Below are 8245 nucleotides of genomic sequence, written 5' to 3' on the forward strand. Positions count from 1 at the left end.
GTCCTCCACCATGCCGGAGCGCCTACCAAGACCGCATCGTCCACTGCTAGAGATGTACGTTTCTCATCCACGGCGACGGACCAATAGCCTTGCATCGCGTCCTCTCGCTTCATCGGTGCCGTCGTCCTCTTTGCCGGGGCCGCTCACACAACCTTCTCTTCCACCGCAACGGGACTTATCCCCCGATGCACTCGTCTACCATCGCAGATCTGCTTCAACGCCACCGACAGCCATCGCACCCCCGATGCCTACACGGCGCCGCAAGAGAGGTGGTACTTCATATCTCCTCAACTTTTTGATCTCAAACAGAAAATAGATCTTAACTTGGTTACTCCACTTTCTTTTCAGCTCCTAGAATTTAGTTCTTAGTTCGAAGCAAACAATGGATGCTAAATATCATTTCTCCGGTTTGCAGCTTCAAATCTGCCATGGCACAATCATAATATGATTTAATTGATCATGCTTAGGGTTTAATTGATCATGTTGGTTCCGTGGTGGTTTCTTTAATAGAACTCGGAGGGGAAACCCTCTTTTGCTAAAAAAAATATGCTTAGAGTTCCCCCTTTTATGATCACTATACGATCAGAATACGTGCTTCGTGTCATAATAACACTGCTCCACCCATCAAGCTAAACAAGATTAGTTGTTCAAATATGAATCTGATATTATTAAAACATAGTTGTTTAATTGGTCAGCTAAATGTTCCTAAATTAGTTTCGAAAATGCATGTTCGCTGCTGGGTGTGTATCTCTACAGGATGCCCATGGTGGGCTGGCCCACCCTACGATTTTGGGTCGTCCCAGGCCCCGATTCCCCTCTGTTCTGCTGCGTGCTTTCGATCTCTACTTGCCCCCAGCCGCCTGCCTCGCCGGCGACTTGCCGTCCCCGGATGGCATGACTCTAGGAGGAGACGTCGGACTAACAGGAGGCCAGGAGCCACTCGCCCAACAGCGTCACCGCTGCACGAGCGCGCCGCCGTGCCTACCTTCCTAGTTCGTTCAGGGCTCAGGCGTGCAGCACCCACCAAGCCAACCCGATTTATCCTGAGATACGTCCTCAACACTCAGCAGTCACTCCTCATCACCCATTTTCTAATTGATTCATTACTCATTAGGCAGGACTGTCATTAGGGTTTGTTGTGTGCTCAGTGCTACCTACACTTAATGGTTCAGATGTATTTCGGTAATCTTTTGAACCTCTAAAGTTCATAGGGTTTTCAAAATTCCGACCCTCAGAACAGAGACTAGTCATTTTGGATTGTTGGTCGTAGTGACATTGACCCAGATTACTACTGCAAGCCAGGTTTGTTGACAATTTTACTTGTCTTTCTTACTCATTCGATATAATATCCAATTATTCACGTCGATTAGTTGCAAACAGTAAGTGCTAGACAAACTTCTTCATTCAGATTTTGGACGGTCTCTTACTGCAGTTACAATTCTGCGTACTTGTCCTAGTAAGATCACAAGTAAATGATTGATTCACTACATCTATGCTTGCCTTGTCATATTTGTTGTCAATATTCTTTTAGGGTGGACCACCCGTTTTCTAAATACTGGAACCGTAGACATGAGTGAATAGTATTTCTCTATGTGATCTCTTCCATCATGTGTGGGTAACGAACACTGCATTGTATAGAAAGAAAGTGTCATTTCCAGCTTTTACATAGGTTTCGATCTTTTACATGTAATACAATCTGCCTACTTGCTTTGTGTCGCATTACCAACACTCCACCCTTGAAGCTAAACATTACGCCACTCATAATTTCTTAGTTTATTTTGTTCAAATACGAATTTCATATGATTCTAGTGTTCCTACTTCAGTTTTGAAATGTGTGTCTGCCTGTTATAGAGACATAAGGGGTTTGTATTTTTGTGTGTGGTCTGGTCAGCACGGTTGGGGAGGTGAACTTTGCATATGCAGGGGTTTATAGGGAGACACTCTCCGAGTTGAATCCGCAATGCATTCCATAGATAATCTGACTACTTTTTATGTTTTCATGAATCTCAGATTCTGAACAACATCATAATGATTATGAGCTTGCGCGCATGAAAAGAATAGAGCAGAACAATGCCACGACTGTCAAACTTGGCATTAAGGGATTGAAATCAAGTCTGGATGCAATGCAATGCAAACACTCTCCACCTACAAATTCATGCTCAGAATATGATCCTAACAGTGATTCTGAGCTAGAGGGAGACCTAAGTCAATGTAGCTCCCTAGTGGAGGATTCAGAGGAAGATGCCCTATCTTATTCACCCATCAAGGTACTTGCTCTAACTTTCCAATGTTACTTTGCTCGCACATATCTTGCAACTGATGCTTTGCATTACTTCCTACTTTGTTGAACTGCCATTAGCTTAGTTTACACAACGTGTATGTGAATACGCCCTGCCTATCCATTTTCAGTACATATTCCATCTGTCATCATACCATATTTATCCATTCAAATGTTGTTCTTGTGTATCAGACGTTTAAAAGGAAGAGGGCGATTGCTGATCGTGGAGAAGCACAAGCAAAGTATTTGGAAAAGGTAGTGGCACCTGATAAATCAAATAGCCCATTAGGTGTAGTTGCAATATCACCCGACCCACAAAATACCCCAACTCTAGCAGACTCTAGCCCTACTACACTGGTCATTTCTGATGCCCCAACTCAGCGGACCCCAACTGCAGCAAACAGTATGATTATGCCAGTTGACATAGCACCAGCTGTACGACGCAAAACCCCCATTCCAGCAAAGAGTACACCAAATCCAGTTGCCAAATCCCTTTTCGAACCAGAGAGAGCCCCAATTGCAGCAAATAGGACCCCTGTTCCATTTCTTCCCAGTTTAGAAGACGAAGCTTATGTTGTTGTCAGGAACTTTGTGCGCATCTTTCCTTCATGCAAAGATTATACCGCAGACAGAGAACAATTTCCAGTCTTCCTCCGCAACTTACGCGTAAGTAATGTACTAATGTTATTCATGGTCATTACTTCATATGTTTTTGCTGACAGAAGACACAAGATTTCATTCTTTTAAATAGGCGAGGAGCAAACTGGATTGTGATGACGAGCAAGGGTTGGTTGCGATTTTCAAGCACTCGTTGATGAAGTATCGTTCCTACCTGAGGCAAGCGCACTTCGATGGCAAGCCTCTGAACGAAATTTCTGTAAAGTCTTCGGTGCTACATTTATCCGATGGTGACTGGAATAATCTTGTTACACATTGGTCTCGGCTGCAGCGTAACGTACAGTCTATGATATCACATCACAATTTGAACTACATTTCTGCATTTGCCTTAATGTCTCACTCGTACAAAAACTGTTAGTAGAAGAACATTCATTATCAAGGGACCACACAATCTCGCAACTATACTGCACACTTCATTGCTCTTGTGAATACCTCTTGCCTTGTATGACCATACTTACTTTCATAGCTGTTTGATTATGTAGCATCACTGCACATGTTAGCCTCGTAATCATCCATTTGGTGGACATTATAAGATCCGTATGGACTCTTACATAAATTTAGAATCAACCCAATGCTTTTGAAGAGGTTTAGCTCTGCAGTCCTCTTGTAAGGATTGAACGTGGTCTATCACTGTACTTACATTAACAGCTACTCCCTCCGTCCCATAATATAAGAACATTTTGTACAGTACACCCGTGTTCAAAACACTCTTGTATTATGGGAAGAGGGATTGGTTCATTTTGTAGCATTCTGCATCTTATCTCCCTTGCCCACCATTTACTAAAAAAGATCAGATCTATATTTAATCTTACCAACAAGTAGAATACACAGACAATGCCAGTGCAAAAGTGTAGCCCGTTGCTCTTATCAGTACATTTTGTCCTGTAACGCTTGTACTTCCAGGGATTGGTAGTTGATTATGTAGCATCAATCTGCATCTTATCTTCATTATCCTCTATCCCTTCCAGTATTATCATATCTATAATTACTCTCTACAAAATGTAGAGTACAGGCAATGCTTATGAAGAAGATTCTGTGCTGAAATTCTTAGGTTATCCTTCCCTTGACATGGAGAAGGGCATTATAAAGCCGGTGTTAACTGTTAATGTAAGTCAGTCCTTCTAAAGCCTTTATCCTCAACTGCTGTTTAATTTGCTCATACTTCCTATCGTTTACTGCTGTTTAGTTTGCTGTTTCTACCAAAATGCATGTTCGTAAGAACCGTAAGTTCTAAGTTTTACTTGTAAAACCAAATTCCTTATTCATACCATGCACATTACTTAATACTCCCTATATGTATGCTTGTTTTTGTGGATCTATAATCCAGTGTGTTGTGAAGCAGCCCACGTTTGCACCTTGTCATCTCCTGTTTTATCTTACTAATGTGGCTGATGATATGAACAACATGCCATGCACATTATCCAAAATAGATACAATGATTTTCTTTGCCCTTCATCTATGCTTGTTGTGTTGACATGGTAATCCAGTAGTGTGGTGAAGCTCCCCGCATTATGAACGATGCCAAATTATGCTCTTGATATTTTAAACTTACTCTTTATTTTCTAATTTGAAATTTGATAGAATTGACAGAACAATTATCATCATTGTTTATACACGTGCATAACCTGTCATCTCTCTGCTTTGTTTCAGGATGATATGCCTGATGGCATGCACAAGTCTGCTGAAGGCTGTGAGACAAACCCAACATATATTGCAGCAAAGAAGTCAAAACATCTTCAAGATAGCGAGACAACCCCAAAGTCTTGTCTTGATGGAGTGTTCAAGTTACTTGAGACTAACAGTCAGACAAGCTCACATAATTTGTTGTCTGAATCAGTTCGACTTCTTCAGTCCCAAGTTCTAGCAGAAAGGTATTCTGCAACTCAACTTCGACTTGAAGTCCTATCTCTAAGAAAGATTGCAGAGAACACCAATGAGAACCTCATCGCTAAAGAGCTACACCTGGAAGCTATGACCGACATGCTAGGCCGGTCTCACAGCCTTGCTCAGCAGCTTGCGTAGCAGTTCGCCCGCAAGGCTAACCTTTCTTGAACTATCTTGGAAGTGGTCTCGGTTCAGTATTATTTTGTTACGCTGCAATGGTGCCCAGCTTTTGTAATCTGCTTCTTCGTTGCGCTTTATGATCACTGGTGGCGAACTTCGATGCCTAGTGGATGGAATATACCTTAAATCCTTTATTATATAGTGTAGGTTTATTCTTAGTTACTATGCCGTAATTTCTTTATTGTATAGAGTAGGTTTGTTCTTAATTCCTACTAGTTACTGCCATCATTCGCTATCTGAAAAAAAATCAGATGTAGTTGACCAGACCGAAACATTCGACTCTAACGGGCCAGGTTTTTAGCGGGCCACAATTGGGCCGGCCTGCGTCTTTCTTGGGCCCGAATGATTGGGGCCTTCACACATTGTGCCAGGCCCAAACTTACACCGGCCTATATTTTAGTTGGGCCTTTTGTCGAACCGGCGCTTAGTTTCGCCCAGGTAGCGTTGGGCCATTAACAGGCTGAATATTGTACTGGCCTGTTACGGCCGAGATGAAACCACGGGCCTTTAGCAGGCCAAAATGCATGTTGGGCCTCAATTTTCACTAGTCGTCGACGGGCCTTCAGTAGGCTGAAATGTAGACCGGGCCGTTTTGGGCCCAGTTAGCTCACGGGCCGTTACCAGGCCGAAACATATCTCGGGACTTAGTTGGCCCACTGATATCATGGGCCTTTAAGAGGCTGAAAGCTTAGCACACGCATCAATGGGCCGAATTATGCGACAGGCCTTTAACAGGCCCAAAGTCACGTTGGGCTTAACTATTGCCACCTTTAGCACGGGCCGTTAGTGGGACCGATGTCCCGTCGGACCATATATGGCCCATGGGTAGCACGGGCCATTCCCAGGCCGAAAGTCACACCAGGCTGAAATGGGCCCATGTCTACATCAGGCCTCTAACAGGCCGAAAGTCACTTGGCTGTAGTTGGGCCCAAATATTCGGCGAACAATTAACGGGCCAGATCTAGCTTCGGGCCGCAAATGGGCCCAAATATTGGGAGAACAATTAACGGGCCAGATCTGGCTTCAGGCCGTAAATGGGCCCAAATATTGGGCGAACAATTAACGGGCCAGATCTGGCTTCGGGCCGTAAATGGGCCTTTATTAAGGAGGTCGTTATTGGGCTAGCCCACTAGTACCTGATTAAGTTCTACGGGCCTTTGACTGGGCCGGCCTTTTTAACCTATATGGGCCCTTGACGAAAGCAGTTCTGTGATGCGCGATTTATCATCATGGAAGTGGACACTTCCGTGATGATAATTTTGGTAATGTCATGGAACACTTCTACGACAGCACATGTATGAATATCTTGATTCTGTCATAAAATTGTCATGGATGTACATGCATGACAAAAAACGCGACCTACTGTGACAAACACGTATCATCACGGAAGTGTATTTTTTTAGTGAAGAAGCCCATTATGTGTGACATGAAGTGGGTTGACTGGAAGTACATCGACAACAATGAAGACCACTTCCCTGGATTTCATGAGAGCTTCAGGATGAATGGATTTGATTCCTTTGTGGGTCAGAAATTGACAATGTGGAATGATGAGCTTATCATGCAATTCTATTCAACATCTCATTTCTACCCAGATGGAAGAATTGTTTGGATGTCTAAAGGTACAAGGTACCAGTCCACAGTTACTGAGTGGGCTAAGCTGATCAATGCCCTTGCAGAGCATGAGGATGACACAGATGTATATGTGTAGCGACCAGACCTCAAACAGTCTGATCTCTGTGCTCCGGTGTCATCCCTAGATCAGTAATGCTGACACCACACAGTACTCGGAGGATTTATAATAGAGTAGCAATCGCACACTTATTACATCGAGTGTCTCAAAAGAGAACTTATTACAATAAATATGGCTTAAGGCCATCTAATAATGATAACAGCGGAAGGCATGGAAGATAGGTGAGTCCATCAACTCCAACGGCATCACTAAGTATAGGACCACGACCTAAAACTCCTTAATCGTCGTCTGAAAAGTCTGCAACATAAACGTTGCAGCCCGAAAACGGGTCAGCACATGGAATATGCTAGCAAGGTAACACATAGAGAATAATGGAATGAAACAGCTATACTATATGCATATTTGGCTGGTGGAAAGCTCTATGGTTATAGTTTTGCGTAAAGCCAAATTTTCCCTACTTCAAAGGAATAAAATTTAATTACTATCATGGTGGTTGTTAAACATTTAGAATGGTTGACAGAATTCTCAATCCCAATTAAAAATCATCATTAAACATAACCCAACAAAATTAATTTAGAGTAACATGTTGAGATTCACATGATAATCCAGGTACTAGATACTCAAGATGTCCATAACCGGGAACACGGCTAACCATGATTAGTTTATTTCACTCTGCAGATGTTTGCGCACTTTTCCCCACAAGACTCGATCGCCTCCGTTTGTTTTCTCGCACTACAGGGTGTTTGAGAAGATGGATGACCGAGACATAGTCTTTCAGAAGCGCTAGCACCTTACGATCGGGTAGACCATACCACCTACATCCCCTACATCTGCTAGTCTACCACTGTAAGAGTTCGCAGAACTTAGTCAACTAAGCTAGAGCCCATAATAGCTTGTGGCTGCACACGGAAGTTTCTAGTATGAATAGTCTCATGATCCCTTTGAGCCTGGGTGGCGGTCCAAAAGAAAACAGGCAAGTCCTGGAATACTCAGGTGCCTCAATCCACCCAGATGTGTGTTTAAGTTGCCACCTTAGATAAACCATTAATTTACAATCTCACATCTGTCATGGATTTCACTCACCCAATCCACGTCTACTAGCATAGCATGGCACAATAAGCAAACGTAGAAGTAACTCCCAAAGGTTTGAAAATAAATAGGTAATAGGTACTACCTCATCTACTTCCCATCCCACAATTTAAATAGATCCTAATCATGCAATGCGTGAGGATTGTTCTAATGCAATAAAACTGGGTAGTAGAAAAGGTATGATCAAAGTGTTACTTGCCTTGCTAATGATCCGCAAAACCTAACGATTCGAAGTAACAGGCGTCGCACTCCGGGTATTCTATCGCAGACAAACAAACAAGCATACAATAAGTACTCATCTAATGCACGGGTAAAACTCAAATAAGAGATCTAACCAGAAGGTTCAACTTAAGAACTCCGGTTGGCAAAAAGAATCAAATCGAACGAAACAACGAAAGTCAAACGGCGAAAGAAAACAAATTCATTCTAGTAATCTGGACCTAGGG

This window comes from Triticum urartu, chromosome 1A (genome assembly GCF_056163025.1).
Source record: "Triticum urartu cultivar PI428250 chromosome 1A, HENAU_Tu73, whole genome shotgun sequence".
Taxonomy (NCBI): domain Eukaryota; kingdom Viridiplantae; phylum Streptophyta; class Magnoliopsida; order Poales; family Poaceae; genus Triticum; species Triticum urartu.